This window comes from Protopterus annectens, chromosome 17.part0, assembly GCF_019279795.1.
Source record: "Protopterus annectens isolate FY-2018-M chromosome 17.part0, PAN1.0, whole genome shotgun sequence".
Lineage (NCBI taxonomy): Eukaryota > Metazoa > Chordata > Ceratodontiformes > Protopteridae > Protopterus > Protopterus annectens.
Window position 1 is genome coordinate 115,986,143 of NC_056751.1, and position 22,604 is coordinate 116,008,746.

General features: G+C 44.6%; 1 protein-coding gene across 6 annotated transcripts in view; it reads right to left on the reverse strand.

The window, feature by feature from the left end:
- Window positions 1-22,604, reverse strand: part of SLC20A2 (solute carrier family 20 member 2) — a 717,641-nt gene that overhangs the window by 198,659 nt on the left and 496,378 nt on the right. The gene's annotated exons all lie outside the window — the stretch shown is intronic.

Here is a 22,604-nt window from a genome sequence, read left to right on the forward strand (position 1 = left end):
AAATCTGAGGTATCTTCTGCAGATTGGTGCAGGTATGCCTCCTTGAGATCTAGAGTTACCAGCCAAGACTCCTTGCCCAGCATGGGAAGAAGCTGCTGTAGTGTCAGCATTTTGAATTTTGGGACAATGATGTATGTATTTAAGGTGGACTTTTCCTTTCTTGGAACTAGGAATAGTCTGGAATAGAACCCCTTTCCTTGCTCTGCTGTTGGCACTCTTTCCACAGCTCTCATGTTTGCTAACTCCATTATCTGGCGTAGAGCCTCTGTTTTTGATTTGGAGGTAGATTTGGCATTCCTCTTTTGACTGGTAAAGTGTTGATCTATGGTTTGTAAAATCCACTTGTCTTTTGTTATGCAGTGCCAGTTCCTTGAAAATAAGGTTTACTTTCGCCCTAGAGGAGCTGCTATTTGTTCTGTGGTTGTGCTGATGTAGTGGCAGTGGCTGTGTCTGTGCCTCTGTTGTTACCTTGCCACTTTGAAATTTTGTGGAGTCAGGAAAGGACCAATTTTGGCAGGCCAGTTCCTGCTAAACCTTGGGGTTGAACCTGCAAGAAATCTTTAACAGTTTGAACAGATTTTGCCTTTTCTTCCATTTTCTTCATAACCTGCTTTAACATGATCCCATGCATGCCTTCTTATCACAGTGCCTGTCATAACCTGTTGTATGTTATTTACCATCTCTAATACATATTTCTTATCAAGAGATTCATCATTGGTTAGTTTTTAGTTAACTGATCAAGCATAAACTCTTGGTATTGTATCATGTGAAACTGACAGTTTAAAGCTCTAGCTGAGAGAGTAGCTGAAGTGTAGACCTTTTTACCCCATCTGTCTAATGACCTAGCTTCCCTTTCAGAAGGAGTAGGGTTTTTAGCTATGGTTGGGACCCTGGGATATAGTTTCTGGGTCTGCAAGTGGGGCCTTGTAAAGGTGGTGATGAGTATCTGGCACCCTGTAAAATCTGTCTGGTTTGGCAGGGGCTGGGGTAAAGAATCTGGCAAACATCATTGAAAGCATCATCCACCACAGAGAGAACAGGAGGTATAGCTAAGGGCCTGTGCTGTGGGAGGTGCAGAAAGGTCCTAAGTCTTTTCTGGAGTCTGAAAAATCCTGTTGCTGCCATTGGAACTGTTGGGAAGCAGCTGGAATGGATTCTTCAGCATCAGAATCTTCAAAATTGGAGAAGGGAGCCTCTGGCTGGTCAGTTATGTCTGATTCATCAGCAGATTCATCAGAGGACACTGGCTCAGGGGCTCTGTCCTAGGTCTCTTCTCTGGGGCTGAGAGGCCCTATCTGGGTGAGATTGAGATCCTCTGATTAAAGAAATTAAATCTTCTGCCAAAGTAAGCATTTGGGAACTAGAAGAGGGCCTGGATGTGGGGGTTTAACAGGCACTGTTTTAGTAGTCTTGGCTGCGCCTTAATGGACATGGCTGCTGGGATGGTGTCTGATAAGTTAACCATGGTTTCAGCCGAAACGCGGACCCGCGAAGTGTCGGTTTTGGTAGATTGGGTAGTCGGAGGATCCAAATCAGAACCGAAAAACTGTTCTGCACAGGCTGCTACGTCGTGGGCTGGGCCTAAACAAGGCAGACAGTAAGAGTGGAAATCTTTATGAGGTATTTGTTTCCCACAGGTTAAACAATTGTTAACTTTTTCTGACATCGGCTGAGGCAAGAAAGAGTAGCTTTAGAAGTCGCTTCTGCTTCGGGCGCCACGCAAGAAAGACTGAGGAAAATGGCCGGCTGATGCTTTTATACCGGCTGCCTGACGACAGGACAACCCAGTTGTTATGACTGCAGATGCATCCATGAAGGACATTGGAGGACTACTGAAGTGAAAACCGATCTTGTCGAATGAGCTCTAACTTTTGTTGGTAGGTTGAGTTCATTCTGACTGTATATAAATGTAATGCAGTCTCTCAACCATTTAGACAAGGTGACCTTTAAAACTAGTTTGCCCACTCTGGTACCTGAAAAGGATAGAAACAGTTGGTCTGATTTTCTGGAGGATTTTGTTCTGTCCAAGTAAAAACATAATTGTCTGTTGATGTCCAACAAATGCAAGCAGTACTCTCCTTTGTTGGAAAGATCTGGAAAGAAGACCTGTAAGTCTATGGTCTGGTTGATACTGAAGTCTGACGCCACTTTAGGAAGGAAAGAGGGATCAGTTATGAGCGATAGTCTTTCTTTGTGGAAAATGATATATGGATGCTTCACACACACAGCCTGTAACTCTGAAATTCTCCTAGCAGACATGATAGCTTCTAGGAAGAGAGATTTCCAGGATATGAACTTGAAGTCACAGGTGGCTGCAGGCTCAATGGGCTGACAAACTAAGCATTGCAAGACCAAGGTTAAATCCCAAGGCATGATAGGATCTTTGAAAGGTGGCTTTAAATGCAGAGTGCCATTAAGAAAGGTTTTGCAAAGACGGTGAGAATCAAAGAATGATCATCAAATCCGTTATGGAAATTCAAAATGGCAGCTAAATAAGCTCTAATGGTAAAAGTTGAGGCTCCCAATTGAAATAAGGTGACTAAGTATTCCAGGACCTTATCGACTGGAATAGAGAAAGGATCAAAACCATTTTTATCTGACCAAATAGAAAATCTCTTCCATTTGCCAAGGTAAATTCTTCTGGTAGATGAATTATGAGAAGCCAGAAGTATCTTTTGCACTACGGAGGACAAATTGTTTCACCTGGCAATTGCTGGAAGGGGAGAAACCAAGCAGTCAGCTTGAGATGTTGAAGGTTGGGATGGACCGAGCCCTAAGGATGAGATAACAGATCTGGAGTTGGATCCAGAGTCCACGGGCGGTGAACTAGGTGAGGCCAGAGAAAGGAAAACCAGACTTGATGGGGCCAATAAGGTGCAATGAGAATCATTTTGCTTCTCAACCGTTGAGATTTCCTCAGAAATTGGGGAATTAGAGGGATTGGTGGGAAGGCATATAGAAGTCCCTGGGACCAGTCGTGGAGAAGTGCATCTCTCTGGGACTCACCACGAGTGGGAACTAGGGCAAAGCAGTTGCTGCATTTTGGTTTATAGGAGTGGCAAACAGGTCACAGCAAGGCTGATCCCATCGACAAAATATTCACATTGCTACATTGGGATTGAGAGATCATTCATGAGGTAGAAGAATATACCTGCTAAGCTTGTCCGCAATCACGTTGGAATTCTCCGGAATATGATTTGCTATTAGAAAGCAGTTGGAAACAATTTCTCATTGCCAAAATCTTACAGCTTCCCAACAGAGGGTAGGATCTAGTTCCCCCATGTTTGTTGATATACTAGACTACTGACATGTTGTCTGACTGGATAGCAACTGTTCCTGAAGAAAGGGCAGACTGGGATGCTTGCAATTCTAAAAGCACTGTCCTTAGTTCTAAGACACTGATGTGCAGATTGGCCTCTTGAGGGGACCAAGCGCCTTGGACGGTCTTTCCCTGAAAATGCACCCACCCTATCAGGGAAGCATCTATGGTCACAACGGCCTTTGGCTGAGAGGGGTAGAAAGGACGACTCCATAAATTCTCTTTTGGCTTCATCCACCAAGATAAATCCTTCTTGCAGCAGTTTATTAGGATTGGATGAGACATGGGGTGAGTTAACAGTGACCTTTGTAACGCCAGTTGCCACTGAAGCAGCCTCATGTGGTACCTCGGCAGGGGGACTAAAGCGATTATTGCTACCATGGACCCAAGAAGTTGAACTAGACAATCAGGAACTTTGTCTTGAGAGAGTATCACTTGAAGTTGCGACCGCAACTTAACAGCCTGTGATGAGGAAGGGTGGCCACGTGTGGGAGATGGTTGTGATTTTTCTTTGTTGATTGAAATGCCTAAGAACTTGGCAAGGCATAGAACAAAGTCTATGGCGCAAAGCAGTAGGTGTCTGGAGGAGGCTGTGAGGAGCCAGTCGTCTAGATATGGAAACTTACAGAATCCATGTAGCCTTAAGTGAGCTGCTATAACTGCCATGCATTTGGTGAACACCCTGGGGGCTGTGGTGAGGCCAAAGGGCAGTGCTCGAAATTGGTAAGGACTGGCTCCTAGCCGGAAGTGGTGATACCTCCTGGAGAATTTGTCCATCTTTATGTGGTAATGTCCATCTTTATGTGGTAATACACATCTCAAAGATCTATAGAGCACATCCTATTGTCTTTCGCCAGAAATGGAAGGATAGACTGAAACGTGACCATCCTGAATTGTCTGTTGCACAAATTTGTTCAATACACTGAGGTCCAAGATTGGCCTCCAGCCCCCTGCCTTTTTTGGCACTAAAAGGAATCTGGAGTAAAATCCACATCCTATCTGGTCTGGTGGGACTGCCTGGATGACTTTTTTGAAGCAGCTTTTGAATCTCGTGCTGCTATATCCCTCTGACTGGGTGGAACTTCGGGGATTCACCTTTGTGGTTTGGGAAAAAGACTGAAGGGAATGAGGTAACCTCTGGTAATTATTGTCTGCACCCAGGAATTCAATGTTATTAGACTGCCAGGCTGCGTGGTACACAGAAAATCTTCTCCTGACTGCTACCAGAGGTAAGCAATTGGGCCACTGCTCAGGAGCACTTGTAGGGTTGTTCAGAAAAGGAATTCCTGGAATCCTGGTTGCACAGACCCTCCCTACCACGGGAGGGGCATCTTCCAGAAGATTTTCCCCCTCTTCCCCAGGGGGGATACTTGCCACATGTGTCCTGAAAAGGCCCTTGGGTCTTCTTGAACCACATCTTTCCACTCCTCTAATTTCTGGCGAAAAGTCTTTGAGGAGTGGAAAACACATGCCCACAGCAGAAAGGGTCTTCCTGTCCTTAGTGCCTCTGACTTTTGGGCCAAACAATGAAGTAGCATCCACAGGGGTGTTGACAAAGGAAGACGAAGGGGTCCACGAAATCACACAAGCGCATCCAGGTGTGACCCTTAACGGCAACACCTTTATCCGCTGCTCTAGATGTCCTTTCAGCTGTATGAGCAATAAGCCGCATAGACAAATTAAGAGACAGAATTTAGGGTGGCAAGCTGGGAGGCAACCTTATCCCGGACCTTGTCAGACACTGCTCCTGCTAATGTATCTGAAAGCTCAGTTATCAGATCTCCTTGGAGTCGAGTGAAGTGTGTCAAAAAATTCAAGGACCGAATAGCGAAGAATGCTGAAGCAAAGATCCATTTCTCAAATCTGTCCATCAGCCGAGACTCTCGGTTTGAAGGATGGAAAGTTGAACTCTCTTCGGCGAGTTCCTTTTTTGTGGCTGCCACCACCACCAAGGCATCCACTGGTAGACCCTTCAAGCCAATGGGGCTGACCTTCAGGGGCTAAAAGGATTTTGTCCGGTCTCTGGGGAATTGGCTCTATGGTGTCAGGAGCCTTCCACACACTCTGCACGATGAGTTTGATTAGTTCATCAACAGTGGGGTTCATCCAAGAAGTAGATGGCCAGGCACAAAAAGCCTGCAGGAAAATAAGATTCCTCTGAGGATGGGTTTGAGGGCTTCCAATTACCCCTCTGTTTTAAAATTTACAGGATGTCTCCAAAGGAGACATCTTCAGGGGGTGACCATGGAGACCCTTCCTCTTCATCATAATATGCATCTTCAGTGACTGATTCCTCTGGAGAATTTAAGTGCTGCCTCTTGCATGTTCTCTTATGGGGTGGCTCCTCAGGGGGAAGATCCGAGGAGGATCTCTGAACAGATGGGACCCTGTACTAGAGTATCTGGCTGGTCTCATGCTCACTGTCCCGATGTAGCAGATTGTGGCAGCTGCAAACCAGAGGGAACAAAAATATGGACTCTGACAGGGATGGTACTAACTGTGAGCCTGGTGAGGCTAGAGCTCTCTCCATAATGTGGAAGGAGGTCCGCCTGAAGAGGGATGGGAGCCTGGAACCAAGAAAGAACGTCGGAACTGGGACCGCACCCCACTGCAACATGCTGCCTCCTAGAGTAGGAGCAGAGAAAGGACTTGAAACTACCAAGGAACCAAGAGCCATAGATGGCACAATAGAAAACATTGGAGCCGATCCAGGAATCCCAGAACCAGCAAACCAAATTTCAGTCCCATGGGTGCAACAGTTCAGATGGAGCCGAAGACCACAGAGTAGGTTTCCAGCACTGAGATGAGATCCACCATCGGTACCAGAGCAATTGGGTCTATTGAAGGAGAGTATCTATCCCTGGGAGTACTTAGCATCTCAACCTTCAGCACCACGGACAGTTGTTTGGCAGGAGATGGAACTAAAATATTTGAGGTGACAACTATCGGTGCCGGAGAGGTCAATGGCACAGAAGACATGGCTGGTACTGAAGGTGTCTGGGTAACTTCAATGGTAGACAGCACTGTGAGAGATTTCATCGGTTTCGGTGCTGGAGTAGAAGTCAGTGCAGTCTTTGGAACTTTTGGTTTTGGTTCAGAGGAAGGAGTCAGAATCTGAGATTTTGGAGACTTAGATTCCGGCACCTTGGGGGAAGATGGTATTGAATAGCTCCCTTTTTTTGATTCGGTCTTTGGAGATTTTGAAGTCTCCACCTCAGAGAGCTTCACCAAGGGGGACATTTCAGTAAGCCCTTAAGAATCAACTTATTACGCCTTTCTGCAAGAGTTTGAGGATTGAAACCCTTGCAGAGTTTGCATGGAGATTGAACTTCCAGATGGAGGACACCCAAACAAACACATGAAAGTTGCCTATCCGAATTGGGCATCTTTCTGCCACAGTCCTTACACTGCTTGAACCCAGAGGTTCCGTTTTGCTCTTCTGCCATTTGTCAAAACCAGTAAACAGCACACCCACACACAGTCACTCACAAAATAGGGTTCATAGGTGTGTACTAGGCTAATGGCCCTGGAGCCTTTACAAACCTAGCCCATACAAGTGCCCTGGCATCATGCCGCCCAACGTTAGTTCCCAGTGCCTCTATCAAGTACAGCCACTGGAGTGATCCCCAGAGTGAATTTTCTATTTCTCATCCACTCAAGATTTCTCTTGAAGAGGGCCAGTGAGGTGCTCTGCTTGACATGTATGGGAAGTCTATTCCAGAGCATGGGCAGTCTTTGGGTTATGAACCTGTCCCTCCAGCATGTTCTGTTGATTGTGGTAATCAGGTGGAGCTCTCTGGAGAGTGGTAAGATGCTAAGATGAAAGATAAAGCTTTCTTCTTTCTTTTTTTATAAATACATCAACAATGGTATATCAAGACTACCCAAAAAAGGGGTAAAGAATAAGGAAGAAGGGAGGGGTAGGGAGAAAGGATACAAATGATAGTATCAAGAATTATCAATGGTAAGAGAGGAGAAGAGGCCCAATACCAACGATGGTAAATTAGAAATACCTGGAGGTAAAAAAAAAAAAGTAGGGATAAAGGATATCAAGAGTCATACACACCAAGAGACAAAGTTACAGTAGAAAAATACTACAGAAAAAAAAGGTAAAAGATAGCTAAATATCAAAACATACGAGCACTTAGCTGACAGCAATGGCTGACAGGTCCAATTTTCTATGTGGGAAATGAGATCTGGGGTAAAGGGAAGAGAGGCAGTATGGGTAGCCTCAGCATGAGAGTTTTTGGGTGGCGTGAGCTTGATATACAGGCAGAGTCACTTCTGAGGGTACGGAACTGACACCCAACAGTCAAGAATGACATCAGATCCCATGTTTTAAAGTGAAAGAATTGGTTCAGCCAATAAAAATAATCTACGGTATACTACTACATTTAACAGAAGAAGTAAAAATGTTAAAACAATTATTTTTAATAACTGATTAATTTAGATGCTCTGCTTGAACTTCAGGATACTACTGGTACTAGACCTTGATTTGCTTATGGAATTGTTCAAATCTGAAAGAAGGTGTATGCTATAAAGACATAAAAAGAATGAGTAGGAGGGTTGTATTAAATAAAATTGACACTTTCCCTTGTTATAACTGATCGTGTTGCAAATATATTTTAACAGAGACTAACTTTATTCACCATAAAAATAAATGTTTTGTCTATTCACCATAAAAATAAATGTTTTGTCAAATGCACTATGCCCCAAGTTGTATATTTAGCTACGTGTAGAAAGTACATTACATTTTATGTTGGCAAGAGTTAGAAGGTTGGAAGAATTATAGAACATTGTTCTGAGATACGAAGGAATGTCAGCACAAATGCACTTGCCAAAGATGCAATGGATTATGGAGTAGAGCATGAATTTATTTTCAGGGTGTTGGAAGTTATTTACAAAAATATAAGGGGCGATGATAATGTACTGGAGTGTGGCAACCGTGCCCTGGTCCAGCAAACAAGGAGCCTCAATCCTCACCACTAACACCAGGGAGATTGTCTCATAGAAGAGGAAAGGATAACTAATACACACAGTAAAGTACAATTTCCCTTAAGTGCACACAGAGATCACAGCTCCCTTGCTCACCAGGTCCCCAGTAAGACTCCCCACTGGTACAGCTATAGGGTCCAGGTCTCAGCCTAACTGGGCAAGCTAAAACATCCAGTACTCTCTCTGTCAAACCACTGCTTCGTGTCCCTGCCAAGTAGCTGACACCACACACACTTTGAGATAAGTATTTATACAACTTCACTAACACTCCTGGGAAAAGCTGACACAGATTCTCCAGCTGTGCCCCTTTATCCAGACTATATGGTAGTAATTACTGCCACCACCCAGTTAATAATATCAGCTACTAAAAGGCAATTAAAAGGGTGCCCAATTATTACTGTGCAATATTAATATCCAATGGTAGTATGACTAACAGTAAAGGCTTACTTTAGAGTGGCCTACTACAATAACCTCTATAAATATGCAATGTATTCTAGAGCTTATCTCTACACAAAACAGCCACAGGTAGAAGGTTTTAAAAAATATTTAATAATAAATAATTAAAACACAAGACAAAACTACTACACCACAGAGATATCTAAGAGTTCAGAGATCACACAGAAACTTAAAATACAGTAGGACAGGTCTGACTAAACACCTAATTAATCTTTACTAGCTTTAACTATTCCTACAAGAAATCACAGTGCTAAGACTTGCATGTGAGCACAAGGCAGAGTGCTAAGTGGATATCCAAGATCAAAATGCTTTTTAGTCTCTTGTGAGAAATAGTATTTAAACATTACTAACAAAGGTCCCACCCCAAATTACATCATTTTTGACACTTAGATTGCTAAATAATGCAGTTTGCTAAATAATGCAGTTTGCCTGGGAAAAACCTAACACCTGCACAAAAACTTACAACAATAGAATACATTCACATGTATATGCTAGCAGAAATTAGAGCAATAAAGCACATTCCATAACTAAATTCTGGTCATAAACTTTAGCCTTAAAACAATGAGCATGAAACCTTCATCCAGCCGCCCTGGAGCAGAATTCTAACATGAAAGGGTACAACATGCTTCACTGGGCCAGTAGAGTGCAATGTTGTCACATATTTTGCAGTTCCACATTTCACAGTATTCTTTACACTCAAGAAACATGACTGTATTTTACATTTTTTTTTATCAAGAAAACATGTCTACATTTACTTATACAGTTGATAGAATTATGTATCAAATTCCATTTGACTAGGCTGGCAGCCTTCGCCCATCTCTCCCCAATAGTCACATATACCCCCTCCCACGCCCCCGGGGAACTCAAGCAAGTTTTTCAGGTGTCCCATGAGAAACGTTGCTTGAGTGAGTCAGGTCTATCTGGGTGTACCTCACCCCATTCCCTGTCTTGAGAGCCCATCTGCACTGGCATTGCTACTCCCACTGCGGTGCTGCACTGACATATCATATGCTTGCAACCCCAGACTCCATCTTAACAACTTGGCATTTTGCTGACTGGCTCTGTTTAACCTTGTTAGCGGGTTGTCATCTGTCATCACAGTGAATTTTCTTCCATACAGATAAGGCTGAAGTTTTTGTAGTGCCCACACTATGGCTAGACATTCCTTTTCTACCACTGCATAGCATTCCTCCCTGGGTTGGAGCCTAAGACTGAGATAAACCACTGGGTGCTCTTCTCCATCTGAAGAAATCTGGCTAAGTACAGTCCCCCTCCCCATAGTTTGAAGCATCTACCTGCACAACAAATCCTTTGCTATAGTCTGGACTGGCTAACACAGGGGGTCCTCCCAAAGTTTCCTTAAGCTTCTGAAATGCCTGGTCACATGCTGGGGTTCACACTACCTTATCTGGCCTGTTCTTCCTTATTAGGTCTATAAGAGGAGCAGCTATGGTACTATAATTGGGAACAAACTCTCTGTAGTAACCTGCTGTCCCTAAGAATGCCCTCACCTGCTTTTTGATAACAGGTGCAGGCCATGCCTGAATGGCTTCCACTTTGGCAGGTTCTGGCCTTAACTTACCACTCCCCACCCTATGTCCTAGATAGGAGACCTCTGCCATACCCACCTGACATTTGCTCGGCTTAATAGTCAACCGTGCCCTCTGTAGTCTGCCCAGCACCTCCTTGCCATGCTGAAGGTGCTCTTGCCAGGAATGGCTGTAGATAGCAATATCATCCATGTAAGCAACGGCAAACCCTCCTGCTAAGATATGATCTACCAGCCTGTGGAAAGTCACTGGGGCATTCTTCATCCCAAAGGGCATCTTTGTGAACTCATACAAGCCAAAATAAGTCACAAAGGCTGACTTCTCTCTAGCACTGGGAGTCAAGGGCACCTGCCAGTAACCCTTGGTAAGATCAATGGTTGTAAGATACGTAGCCCCACCCAGCTGCTCTAGGGTCTCATCTGTCCTAGGCATCGGGTAAGCATCTGACTCTGTGTGACTATTTCCCTGTAATCCACACAGAACCTGGTGCTGCCAATCCTTCTTTGGCACCAGTACCACTGGTGAGGCCCAGGGACTGTTGGACTCCTGAATCGCCCCTAGTTCCAACATCTCCTGTACCTCCACCCTCAGAGTCTGTTTGACTCTCTCAGACCCCCTATAAGAGGCCTGCCGCATAGGCCGTTTGGGGTCCTGTATTCACCTGGTGCTGCACCAGGTGGGTGCTCCCTGGTTTCCCGGTGAACATGCCCCCAAACTCTTGCAACACTGCTCGAATTTCTCGAACCTGGGTAGGAGATAGCTGCTAGGACATTGCGACCCCTTCTACCGAGGTGTCAGCCCGAGCCTCAGTGAGGAGATCAGACCCCAGATCTCCCTCAGGGTCCTGCTGCAATCCACTGCAAATGCTCAGCACAAGGGTCTCCCTATCATGGTAAGGTTTCATCATGTTAACATGGTACAATTTGTGGCCCTGCCATCTGCCTAGCACTTTCACCATGTAGTTATCACATACCTTTCTTACCACCTTGTAGGGTCCCTCCCAAGCTGCTTGCAACTTGTTGTGTCTGACAGGAATGAGAACCATCACTTGCTGCCCCACAGCATACTCTCTAGCTCAAGCATTCCTGTCATACCACACCTTTTTCTGTTGTTGGGCTTCTGCCAGGTTCTCCTGGGCCAGGACCATGAGTTCCCTGAGCCTTGTCCTGAGGTTCAGGACATATGCCACAACAGACCCCTTGTGAGACTCACACTCAACTTCCCACTCATCTCAAATTAAATCTATAGGTCCCCTACCCTATGCCCATACAGCAACTCAGAGTGAAAAACCTGTGGATTCCTGGGGAACCTCTCTGTAAGCAAACAGATGGGGCAAATATTTGTCCCACTCCCTCAAAGTGATCTGCAATATGCCCGTAACATGGGCTTGATTGTAGAGTTTAACCTCTCAACAAGACCATTAGTCTTGGTGGTGGTCTTCATGTGCTTCACCCCACAGGACTTCCACAGACAAGCCAGCAGGTCTGACATAAAATTGGCACCTCTGTCAGACATTATTTCCTTTGGGAAACCTACCCTGCTGAAAATCTCTAGCAAAGCATTTGCCACCTTCTCTGCCTCAATAGAGTACAAAGCCACTGCCTCAGGGTACCGTGTAGCATAATCTACAATCACTAGGATATACTTTTTCCCTGTGGAACTTGGGGTACTCAGATGACCCACAATATTCATAGCTACCCTCTGAAATGGCTTCTCAATCATGGGAAAAGGCATCAAAGGAGCTCTCACCTTGTCTCCTGCCTTACCTACCTTTTGACACTGCTCACAGGTCCTACAGTAACCCTGTTACATCTCTGGAAATTCCAGGCCAACAGAAGTTTTGCACAATATGCCTCTTTGTATGTTTTATGCCCATATAACCTGCAAAGGGAATATCATGGGCTATGGCTAGAAGCAGACAGTAAGCTCTAGGCACTACCAACTGCTGTACTCTCTCACCTTCTAGCCCTCCCTCAGGGGTCCACACTCTGTACAGTAACCCTTTGTTCCAGTATACAGATTCCCCCTTCCCTTGAGAATCAGGTGCCGCCCTAGCTACCCGCCTCAGGCCTTGCAATGTAGGGTCTGATAGCTGAGCCTGTCTCAACTCCCTCCTTGTAACCCTTCCCAGCTCCCCTTCCACAGGAAGTCTGGCATCCTCTGACAGCGGTGCCTCACTGTCAGCCTGGGTACTACTACACACCTCTTCCTTTGCAGTTACCCTGTCCAAGGGAACATCAGTACCCACAAGCAGCTGTGGCTCACATTCAGTCTCACTGCTACAGCGTAGCTCACTCCCTGAAGTATCCACCTCAGCAGTCCTGCCTGCAAGTATGCAGTCTGTCTGGGTCTCCCCCAGGCTACCAGACCCACATGCTTCTCTCCTGGCCTCACTGCATGTAACTGCATAAGTACATAGCACTGCCTCATCCAAATCCTTCCATCTCAAGACATCTACAGGATGGTAGTTCCATACCCCTGTTGTCTCAAGACAACCCACTGTTGGCATGTCTTTCCCCACTTACTGGCTCCCTAACCTTTGGTTCCCCATGTTGCCTCCGTGGACACCTGTATGCCATATGGCCCCACTGGTTGCATTCAAAACATTTATCCCTAGATCCTGGACGTGTACCTGGACTAGTGGCTTCCCCTGTTACTGGCGGATTCTGTTGGGGCAGTCTGTGCTGCCCATCATGGATTCCTTTAGTCCCATGAGCAGTACTGGGGGTCCCTTTCCTGTGCAGGGCTGCCCTGCTTGCTAGGTATAGGTCTCCCTTCCTCCCCAACTCCTCTGACGTAGCACACTGTCTATCAGCTAACCAGATCCTCTTGTCATCAGGCAAAGTGCTAAGGGCTTGTCCCCTTACCAAAAGGTCTGCCAGCCCTTCAAAAGTGGTGACCTGACATCTACTCACCCAGCTATGAAAAGTGCTCAGTTCAGCAACATATTCACATACATTTTCATCTGCCTTGCGTCTATGCTCACAAAACTTTTTCCTATACATTTCAGGTATAATCAAAACAATCAGTGTCATGCATTTTTGCTAAAGTTACAGCTTTACCATGGAGTAAGGGGGTCAGGAACTGCACCCAGAGCCCCTGGTCAACTCCACACCATTGACATACCCCACTCAAACATATGAACGAAGCTATCAAAATTATCCCCCTCTTTAAACAGTGGAAAAAATTCACTGACACTTTGCACCTATGGGGTCTGGTTACTCCCTTCCCCACTACCTCCATGACTCTGGTGAAGAGTCAGCATTTCCCTCTCATGCTTTCTCTGTCATTAACTTTCCTCAGCTTGTAGACTCCTCATTTTCTCAACTGCTTCTAGTTCCATATGCCTGGCCTCCAACTCAAGTCTCTTTAGCTGCAGCTGGATTTTTAAGTCTACTGCAGAAAGGTTGAGCTCTCCATTCTCTGATGATATTTTATCTTCACTGTCAGTCTGATTGTCCTCCAGGCTGCTGTTTTCTGATGCAGCTGTAACCAAGGCTGCAATCAGGTCTGCTTTAGTCAGATTTCCATGCACCAGTCCCCTAGCCTGGCACATCTCCGCCAGCTGGCTCCTTGTCAGCTTTTCTTACTCTTCTGCTGACATGCTGCCTGCTCATCCTGACTAACACTAAGATAACACAAGAAATAAAACAATTGTGATCTGAACTTGAGTATACACCGCGTGGCTGTTTTTAGAGTACAAAACACTTTTAGAGATCACTGTACATAAGCTACAGGAATTCGCTCTACCCACACCACTACAAGCCAATTAGTATGTGAAGTAGATCCCATCACTGGCACCACTTGTGATGACCATGCCCTGGCCCAGCAATCAAGGAGCCTCAATCCTCACCACTAACACTAGGGAGGTCATCTCATAGAAGAAGAAAGGATAACTAATACATACAGTAAAGTACAATTTCCCTTAAGTGCACACAGAGATCACAGTCAGTCTGGGGCTGGTTGCTCTCTTGCTCACCAGGTCCCCAGTAAGACTCCCTACTGGCACGGCTATAGGGTCCAAGTCTCAGCCTAACTGGGCAAGCTAAAACCTCCAGTACCCTCTCTGTCCAACCAGTGCATAGTGTCCCTGCCAAGTAGCTGACACAACACACACTTTGAGATAAGTATTTATACAACTTCACAGACACTCCTGGAAAAGGCTGACATAGATTCTCCAACTGTGCCCCTTTACCCAGACTATACAGTAGTAATTATTGCCACAACCCAGTTAATATCAGCTACTAAAAGGCCCTTAAAAGGGTGTTCAATTATTACTGTGCAATATTAATATCCGATGACAGTATGACTAACAGTCAAGGCTTACTTTAGAGTGGCCTATTACAATAACCTCTATAAATATGCAATGTACTCTAGAGCTTATCTCTACACAAATCAGCCACAGGTAGAAGGTTTTAAAAATATTTAATAATAAATAATTAAAACACAAGAGAAAACTACTACACCACAGAGATATCTAAGAGTTCAGAGATTACACAGAAACTTAAAATAATACAGTAGGACAGGTCTGATTTCAAAGAAAAATACCTAATTAATCATTACTAGCTTTAACTATTCCTACAAGAAATCACAGTGCTAAGACTTGCATGTGAGCACAAGGCAGAGTGCTGATAAGTGGACATCCAAGATCAAAATGCTTTTTAGTCCCTAGTGAGAAATAGCATTTAAACATTACTAACAAACATGTTTGCTGGATCCCTCCCCAAATTACATCAGTTTTGACACTTAGGTTTTCCCAGGCAAACTGCAATATTTAGCAATTTAACACCTTACAACAATAGAATACATTTCACATGTATATGCTAGCAGAAACTAGAGCAATAAAGCACATTCCACATCTAAATGCTGGTCATAAACGTTAGCCTTAAAACAATGAGCATGAAACCTTCATCCAGCCGCCCTGGAGCTGAATTCTAACATGAAAGGGTACCAGTAGAGTACAATGCTGTCACATATTTTGCAGTTCCACATTTCACAGTATTCTTTACACTCAAGAAACATGCCTGCATTTTACATTTGTTATCAAGAATACATGCCTGTATTTTACATTTATTTATACAGTTGATAGAATTATGTATCAAATTCTATTTGACTAGGCTGGCAGCTTTCACCCATCTCTCCCCAATCGTCACATGAAGGTTAAGGAGTATTTAACTGGATGGGTGTGTCTTGTGGTTTTTGAGTTTTAGTATTTCATTAAGTTGGCTTGATACGAGTGTTTTCACACTGAAGGGTATCATCTGTAAGCTTTGCAGTTTGATAAATCATAATTAATACCTGTAACAGGATTTTTACACTGGAATTTGGGAGGGGCCTGTACTCTGTAAAAGCTGTCCATTCTCTTGGAGATAGGGTGTTAGAAGTCCAGTTCCAGGCTAGTGGCCTGAAAGACATACAGGAAAAGCTATAGGTTTACAAGGCACAAACCCCAGAAGTTTCATAACCCTTTTCTAGGATAGCTAATGCCTCAACGCTTGCCATTGGAAATGCACTCACATAAGGGAGAGAATATCGCCAAAGGTCAGGTTATCTAGGCCAGGGCATCATCATTGTCTTTGCCATAGGCAAAAGGAGAAGACATCTCATATTTGTAGCCTAAGTCCCCTCCCTCATCCTTGGAGGAGACCCTCCTTTGCAACTTGGAAGGCATGACTTCAAATGGAGATGGTTTACCTGGATCAGGCTATTAATAAGAAATTGAAAAAAATCCTTGTGCCAGTTTTAGCCAACTCTTGTAAATCGGGCAGGAGGGAAGAGCAAGGGTCTGGAAACCTAGAAAGTGGCAACCTTGGCTTGGTAGATATCACTGCCTCAGAGCAGGTCTTTAGTTTTGAAGCAGGCACTAGGGTCTTGGGAAGCAGTGAAGGTAGATCTCAGGGTTTAGACTTTCTAAATGTGCAAATGCCCTTTGCGACACTGAACAATGGAACCATCCTTGCCCTTTGCGACACTGAACAAGGGAACCATCCTCCCCCCTTGCAGGATAAGTAAGCGATGTTCAGAAGTGGATATGTCCTGGATATCTCCTGTCAGGGTTGTGGACTGTTAGGTCTGGTGAGACATGCTAGCAGCCTACTGTGTCATACCATCAGAAGGTGCTGCATCAGAGGCCTCAGCCATAGAAAGCACCAGGTCCAAGAGACACTAGTGTTTCTAAAGTACTAATGCTCTCAGACCTAGGATCCCCAATACAGTCCTCAGAGTCCCTTGTCTTTGCCTCCATTTCTAAATAGGAAGTATGACTGACTAGCATCTGACACCATGGCAGACTTTGGTAAGAACATTGCAGGCTTCTTTTGGTTCAACTAGGCCTCTTTTAGTTAGACCTCTTACTCAATGGGTTTTGGACCTGAACTCTTGAAAAATATTGCAAGCGCCAACATCATGTTCCAGCTCTAACAGTATTCACTGCATCAGTCTTCAAACAAAATGGTCTTTAACAAACTCACTAGTTTCTTTTGGGAATGGATGGCATTCCCAATACTTTTGAGTATGTATTAGATGACACACAAGGTATTTACCAAATATTACAGAAAACAATAAACAGTACAAATGGAGACAAATAGCTAGTGTCAAAACCATGGGCTAAAATTAAATGCATGACTCCCCTTGTAACTATTACGTTAACAACCCACCCCCCCAAAAGATTGATCTTGCATTTATAAATCTGGGAACCTATGTTGACAAACTATCCTTTGATCATCAGGTATCCAGTGTTGTAAGGAAGTCCTTTTCCTTGCAGAACTTTTATCTAAACATACTGAATCCAGAAAAAAGATGTGGTTGTTCCAACGTACTCTGCACTAATTAGGCCAATTATGAAGTATAATGCCCCTTTTGGTATGTACCTGTCCGAACCCTTGTCACAACTAGAATGATCACACCACTTTCTAACAAATCAAGGGCTTATATAAAGAAATTATGTACTCACCATAACATTCCATCCCCATAATACTCCACTGTCTCCTTCCTTCCCTCAGATCAAATTTGCTGTTCAGGAAAACATAACCCCAACTCAATCAGACCTTACCACTAATGGCTCTCAAAACTAAGCCAAACATAAACCAAGAGAGCCACACTGTCACTATTGTTCTAACCTTGTATTTGTTAGAGGAGGAAGGAGGGGAGGATGCCTGAAGACAAATAAAGTAAAACTATTCATATGGAACATTATGGTGAGTACATATCTTCTTTACCTGAAGTAGTTGACTTCATTTGGTCTTCAACCTGTGGGAAGGAGTCCCCAGCTACCAATACCTGGAGGCTCTCATGGAAAGATATTCCGGAGCTCTGCAGAGCCAAAGGATGCCCTACTCCTGGATACAATGTCCAACTTGTAATGAGATATGAAGGTATGAGATGAGGACCAAGTAGCTGCAGAACAAATATCCAGCGACACCCTAGACCAAAAGGCTGCTGAGGTAGCTATGGACTTAGTGGAGTGGGCTTTCACCTGACCCCGAAGGGAAAGGTCTCTATCAGAATATACTCGAATGATGCATTGGGAAATCCAGTGAGCTATGGTCACTTTAGAAACTGACTTGCCTGGAAAAGGTTTCGAATAGGATACAAACAACTGATCAGATTTGCGAAAAGATTTTGTTCTGTGTAAATAAAACCTCAGTTGTCTGTGCACGTCTAGCAAGGAAGATTGATAGTTTGATTGATATTGCCTTCCAAAGCCACCTTGGGAAGAAAGGAAGGATTAGTACGCAGGAAAACCCTGTCCTTATGAAAAACCATGTAAGGAACTTTAATGGACAATGCTTGAAGTTTCGATACCCTCCTAGCAGAAGTGATAGCTACCAAAAAGGCAGTTTTCCAAGACAGGAATTGTAAATCTACTGATGCCGTGGGCTCACAGGGAGGAGAGAACTAGAGCCTGAAGTATAAATGTGAGGTCCCATAGGTGTGTGGGATTCACGGGGTGGGGGTCTTCTTAAAGGAAGGTACAAAAGATACCCGCTAAAAATCCAGAACAGCCGAAAATGAAGCCGGAACATATCTAGGTCCTGTTGAGAGGCCCATATTGAGAACCATTTCCAAAAGATTTTTCTGGTTATCTTCGAGGGTGCTAAATGACAAAGGGATTGAATCAGACTTGACGAGGCCAGAATGGGGCAATGAGGATTACTGTGCTCCCCAACCTGCGAGCTTTCTGAAGAAATTTCGACAATGTGGAGGAGGTAGGGCAAAAAAGACTGGAGGGAAAGCATGAACCAGTGTGTCTCGGGGTGCTTCCACCCTGAGGGGGGATCAGAGCAAAGAACTCGCTGCATTTCGCATTGGAAAGAGATGCAAAGAGATCGCAGCAAGGCTGACCCCACTTGAGGAAGATCTGTTCCACTACTGAAGGATTCAGAGACCACTCATAAGGCATCAGAAAAATCCTACTAAGCCTGTCCAATGACTGTTGTTGGATCTTCCGATGTGCATTGTCAACAGAAAGCGGGCCTGTGGAACGCCTATCCCCCACTCTTATGGCCATGAGGAAGTGGGACAAAGTGGGTTCTGCCCTGTTTGTTGATATACCAGACTACTGACATGTCTGAATGAATAGCAATAGTCCCTAGAGGAAGATGGGCATGAAGAGCCTGCAATGCTAGAAGAATCACCCTCATCTCCAGGACGCTGATATTCAAATTGGTCTCGGAAGGGGACCACATGCCTTGGACAGTCCTTCCCGAGCAATGCCCCCCAGCCTAGCTGGGAAGCATCCATGGTAACTGTGGTTGTGGGAAAGGACGGAACAAAGGGATGTCCTTTGACAAATCCGGGGAGAATCCACAGATCTAGAAGGAACCATTGGATTGCTAATGTCCACTGAAGAACTCGCATACGAAGTCATGCCAAGGGTAGAAGACTGATTGTGGTTATCATGGAAGCCAGAGCCCGCAGAACAGCCTCCGCTTAAGGAAGATGAGCCTGGAGAATGTAAGAAACATGAAGTCTTAAACAGGTAAGGAAAGACCTGAATTGCCTGGAGCCTCAGGTGAGCTACTATGACTGCAATCACTTAGGTAAACACTATGGGGGCTGTGGTGAGACCAAAGGGGAGGGCCCTGAACTGATAATGATTGGGGCCCTGAAAATACAGTTTTGTACCTACCATAAATGTAGATGTTCGAGTGCTAATACAGCTGCAGTAATCACAGATAGGTTTTCAGCCGTCAGGCGGTCCCTCGGTCGAAATGGCAAATTCAAGTTGGTCCGGGCGTTGTTGTCGCCTACTCTTCTAGTATATAAGACACAGCCGACGCCATGTTCTTCAGTCTTTCTTGCCCCAGATGTCAGCTGCCCCCAAAAGGATGGCAATACATAAATAATGCTCATCTACATATACAAGTCATGTAATGTAATCCAAAAACAGTGTAAGCAAGCAAATAAAACATAGCAGGATAACCCAGTCAGGTAGTATGAAGAGTTGTTAGCCCCATGCCTTTACCAAGTGGGGAAGGAGGGAGCTGTACTGCAGCTGTATTAGCACTCTAACATCTACATTTATGGTAGGTACAAAACTGTACTATGTTCATCGTTGTTTAAGGTATGTACAGAACTCCAAGTGGCTGCCTCCAAAATATCTTTGGTAGGAACACCTCTGAGGAAGGCTGTAGAGGGTGGCTGTGGCCCTGGTGGGAGGAGATCTGATACATGTAGGAAACAGTTTCCCATGATAGAATAACAAAACCGTATGCAATGGATGTCTAAAGAGTGCAGCAGCCTTCCCCCTTTTTTGAGTGAGAGGATTAGGAAAAGGTAGGTAGGGATGGCTTGGCTTATTACCCTGATTTCACCTCTTTGGTAAAAAAAGATGTACAGGACGAAAGGGAACCCCAACTTGATGGAAGATGAGGAAGGGCTGCACCGCCATGAGGGCCTGTGGTTCAGAAACCCTACGAGCTGAAGTGATGGCCAGAAGGAAGGCTGCCAGGACAAATATTGCAAATCTGTGGAGGCAGCTGGTTCAAAAGGAGCAATGTTACTTTTTCTAGTATGTAATTAAGGTCCCAGGCTGGTATTGGTTGCTTCCCTGGGTCTTATATTCTTAGCCCTCTGAGGAACTGGTCGAGAGTGGGTGAGAAAATAAAGGGGATCTGTGTTGAACAGAAATGGCTGAGGCATGTATTTTTATGGAAGAAAATGAAAGTCCACTGTTCAGCAGCTCAGCAAGATACTGTAATACCTGAGACAAGTTCAGTTTTTGGGTCCTGGCCCCGCACTGCCATTCCAGAACAAAGCCGCTTCCATTTTGAATAAAGCACCTAGTAGATGGTCTTCTGGCCTCGGACATCCTGCACCTCCTTGGAGAGTAGGGGCTGTTGTGGTGTTAAGAATTTTCTACCATGTGTGTGAGTCAGCTGACTGAAAAGTTTTAGAGTTGTGCTGAGTCAGCAGAAGAGGAGAGTGGTTCCTGTGGGAGGGCAAAAGATCTATAAAGAGAGAGAGAGAGAGAGATGAAGGGGGAGGGAGACAAAGGAAAATGTATGTATGTATAAAATAAAATAAACATACTGAATCCAGAAAAAAGATGTGGTTGTTCCAACGTACTCTGCATTAATTAGGCCAATTAGGCCAATTATGAACTAAAATGCCCCTTTTGGTATGTACCTGTCCAAACCCTTGTCACAACTATAATGATCACACCACTTTCTGACAAATCAAGGGCTTATATAAAGAAATTATGTACTCACCATAACATTCCATCTGAGTAGTTGTACTTCATTTGTCTTCAACCTGTGGGTATTCGGATCCGAAGTGGATCTGAGATGGCTGCATCACTAGCATCTGATCCAAGCTCCAAGCTCCTCCCCTTACCCATAATGCTCCACTGTCTCCTTCCTTCCTTCAGATCAAATTTGCTGTTCAGAAAAACATAACCCCAACCCAATCAGATCTTACCACTAATGGCTCTTAAAACTAAGCCAAACATAAACCAAGAGAGCCACACTGTCACTATTGTTCTAACCTTGTATTTGTTTGAGGAGGAAGGAGGGGAGGATGCCTGAAGACAAATAAAGTAAAACTATTCATATGGAACATTATGGTGAGTACATAACTTCTTTACCTGAAGTAGTTGGCTTCATTTGGTCTTCAAGCTGTGGGAAGGAGTCCCCAGCTACCAATACCTGGTGGCTCTCATGGAAAGATATTCCAGAGCTCTGCAGAGCCAAAGGATGCCCTACTCCTGGATACTATGTCCAACTTGTAATGAGATATGAATTGATGAGATGAGAACCAAGTAGCTGCAGAACAAATATCCAGCGACACCCTAGACCAAAAGGCTGCTGAGGTAGCTATGGACTTAGTGGAGTGGGCTTTCACCTGACCCGGAAGGGAAAGGTCTCTATCAGAATATACTGGAATGATGCATTGGGAAATCCAGTGAGCTATGGTCACTTTAGAAACTGACTTGCCTGGAAAAGGTTTCGAATAGGATACACACAACTGATCAGATTTGCGAAAAGAGTTTGTTCTGTGTAAATAAAACCTCAGTTGTCTGTGCACGTCCAGCAAGTGTAATATGTATTTACCCCTATTTTGGAAACTTGGAAAAAAAAACAGGAAGATTGATAGTTTGATTGATATTGCCTTCCAAAGCCACCTTGGGAATAAAGGAAGGATTAGTACGCAGAAAAACCCTGTCCTTATGAAAAACCATGTAAGGAACTTTAATGGACAATGCTTGAAGTTCCAATACCCTCCTAGCAGAAGTGATGGCTACCAAAAAGGCAGTTTTCCAATACAGGAATTGTAAATCTACTGATGCCATGGGCTCACAGGGAGGAGAGAACTAGAGCCTGAAGTATAAATGTGAGGTCCCATAGAGGTGTAGGATCTTTCACGGGTGGGGGGGGTCTTAAAAGGAAGGTACCCTTTAAGGAAGGTCTTGCAAAGTCTGGAAGAAGCTAGGGAAGCCATGTTTTCCCCCACATGGAAGTTAGAGATGGCAGCCAGTTGGACTTTAACGGTAGAGGAACTAGCACCCTGGTAAAAAGATACCCACTAGAAAATCCAGAACAGCCGAAAATGGAGCCGTGAACATATCTAGGTCCTGTTGAGAGGCCCATATTGAGAACCATTTCCACTTGCTATGAAAGATTTTTCTGGTTGAAGACTTGTGAGCTGCCACCAGAATGGTTTTAACCGGAGAGGATAAACAGGGAGTCCTAATCATTAATGGAACTGGAGCAGCCAAGCATTGAGTTTCAGACTGCCCAGGTCTGGGTGAGGAATCTTCGGGGGTGCGAAATGAGATCTGGAAC